General features: G+C 33.5%; 1 pseudogene; it reads left to right on the top strand.

Moving 5' to 3' along the window:
- The window catches only part of LOC106469647, a 33,766-nt pseudogene that overhangs the window by 29,491 nt on the left and 1,128 nt on the right, over positions 1-3,147 (top strand).

Genomic DNA, 3,147 nt, shown 5'->3' on the forward strand with positions numbered 1-3,147 from the left:
AATAGACCACAGTCTAATGGATAATATGGTTCTGGTTGTCCACTAGACCACAGTCTAATAAATAATATGGTTCTGGTTGTCCACTAGACCACAGTCTAATGGATAATATGGTTCTGGTTGTCCACTAGACCACAGTCTAATGGATAATATGGTTCTGGTTGTCCACTAGACCACAGTCTAATAGATAATATGGTTCTGGTTGTACACTAGACCACAGTCTAATGGATAATATGGTTCTGGTTGTCCACTAGACCACAGTCTAATAAATAATATGGTTCTGGTTGTACACTAGACCACAGTCTAATGGATAATATGGTTCTGGTTGTCCACTAGACCACAGTCTAATGGATAATATGGTTCTGGTTGTTTACTAGACCATGGTCTAATGAATAATATAATTCTGGTTGTTTACTACACCATAGTCTAATGGATAATACAGCTTTGACTGTTCACTAGCATTAGGAAGTCTGAAATAACATAACATTGTTGAACCTGTATCATATCACTGTGTGAGTTATCAGCGAATTGCTGAGAACGAGCTAATGAGTCATAATAATCTTGTGTTTAACTTGAAAATAAATACTTGATTTTGCTTGTTCTATATCGTGAACAATTAATATTGTAGAAAAAGTGATGAATTATTGTCTGTCTTGTGTTATATACAGTTAACAATTTTGAGTAAGTTCGTTTTGGGCTTATCTGACACAGCCTGGTGGTTACGGAGCTCAAACCCTGTCACCAAATATGCTCTTTCAGCCATGGAAGCATCATAAAATGATCAATTCCTCTATTAATTGGTAAATAGGAGTTCAAGTTAGGGCACTCAGTTCATAATCTACAGGTTAAGGGATTAAAACCTGTCACCAAACATGCTTACACTTTCAGCTGTGGGGAGATTATAATGTGGTGATCAATTCTTCTTTTCATTGGTAAAGAGTGTAAGGATTGGTGGTCTTTCCTCAAGGCTATTACAGAGGGCTAGTGCAGGTAGATGTGTGTGTAATTAAACAAACTTTTCATTTCATTGTTTCTAAAATCTATTGTGATATCTAATTTGTTTTGGGCATATGTAGTTGTGACTTTTACTATAAAGTTAAAGTGAATTTCTCTAACTTTCTTAAGGTATATCTTGGGTTCTTTGAGTGTAAAACATTACAGCATAATAAAATGTTGGAAAGGTAAACAAGGAGAGATTTTCATGTGTGAATAACCAAAACTGAAAATAGAAAGTATTAGAGGCTTTTAGGCTTACTGATGGTTATTTTTACAAATTTCATACTTAATTCCATTTAATTGACTTAAACTTTCTTTATTGGACACTTTGAGACTTATGAAACCTGGTTATATGTTGAAAGTTGTGCTCTAACATGAACACATGTTAACCCTCATCAGGATAAAGTTCTAGCAATTTCATTCAGTTTTGTTAGTAGTTGGAAAAGAATGAAAAACAAAGCTGCTATGTAAAACTGTATTAATAGTGTATTTTGTTTTATATACTCTTAGAAACCAGAGTCTGAAGTACTAAGCTCTCTATTAGATCATTGTTAAAGTTCCCTGTCAGTAATGAGGAAGAATTTGTGTTGATGGTGTTTTTACAAAATCAATGATGGTATAATCATTATTACTTTTACTTCCAGGAACTTTATTTCTGAAGCTACAGAATTGCTGAAAATGTCAGCCGGCAATTTTTACATCAATGATAAGAGTACTGGCTCAGTTGTCGGACACCAGCCGTTTGGTGGTGGCAGACTTTCAGGTAGGTCAGAGGGAACCACTGAAAACAGTTGTTTCATAATATGTAACAGCTAAATAATAATGTTAAGACTATTGCTATATTTAGAAGCTTCTTATTGTAAAAGAAAGTTTAAAAGTTCCTTAAGAAGTTGTTGTTTTTCAAGACTTTAAACAATATTTTTTGAAAAAGTTTTACAGTAGCTATTAAAGCCTATCCTGTGGTCTGTATGTATGTAGTATATCTTACAGCTGTAATCTGTATGTGTGAAGTTGCTAACTAGTACGTAGTATATCTTACAGCTGTAATCTGTATGTGTGAAGTTGCTAACTAGTATGTAGTATATCTTACAGCTGTAATCTGTATGTGTGAAGTTGCTAACTAGTACATAGTATATCTTACAGCTGTAATCTGTATGTGTTAAGTTGTTAACTAGTACGTAGTATATCTTACAGCTGTAATCTGTATGTGTGAAGTTGCTAACTAGTACGTAGTATATCTTACAGCTGTAATCTGTATGTGTGAAGTTGCTAACTAGTACGTAGTATATCTTACAGCTGTAATCTGTATGTGTGAAGTTGCTAACTAGTACGTAGTATATCTTACAGCTGTAATCTGTATGTGTTAAGTTGCTAAATAGTATGTAGTATATCTTACAGCTGTAATCTGTATGTGTTAAGTTGCTAAATAGTATGTAGTATATCTTACAGCTGTAGTCTGTATGTGTTAAGTTGCTAAATAGTATGTAGTATATCTTACAGCTGTAGTCTGTATGTGTGAAGTTGTTAACTAGTATATAATATATCTTACAGCTGTAGTCTGTATGTGTGAAGCTGTTAACTAGTATGTAGTATATCTTACAGCTGTAGTCTGTATGTGTGAAGTTGTTAACTAGTATGTAGTATATCTTACAGCTGTAGTCTGTATGTGTGAAGTTGTTAACTAGTATGTAGTATATCTTACAGCTGTAGTCTGTATGTGTGAAGCTGTTAACTAATATGTAGTATATCTTACAGCTGTAGTCTGTATGTGTGAAGTTGTTAACTAGTATGTAGTATATTTTACAGCTGTAGTCTGTATGTGTGAAGTTGTTAACTAGTATGTAATATATCTCACAGCTGTAGTCTGTATGTGTGAAGTTGTTAACTAGTGTGTAATATATCTTACAGCTGTAGTCTGTATGTGTGAAGTTGTTAACTAGTATGTAGTATATCTTACAGCTGTAGTCTGTATGTGTGAAGCTGTTAACTAGTATGTAGTATATATTACAGCTGTAGTCTGTATGTGTGAAGTTGTTAACTAGTATGTAGTATATCTTACAGCTGTAGTCTGTATGTGTGAAGTTGTTAACTAGTATGTTGTATATATTACAGCTGTAGTCTGTATGTGTGAAGTTGTTAACTAGTATGTTGTAT

The sequence above is a fragment of the Limulus polyphemus genome, unplaced genomic scaffold (genome assembly GCF_000517525.1).
Source record: "Limulus polyphemus unplaced genomic scaffold, Limulus_polyphemus-2.1.2 Scaffold3591, whole genome shotgun sequence".
Lineage (NCBI taxonomy): Eukaryota > Metazoa > Arthropoda > Merostomata > Xiphosura > Limulidae > Limulus > Limulus polyphemus.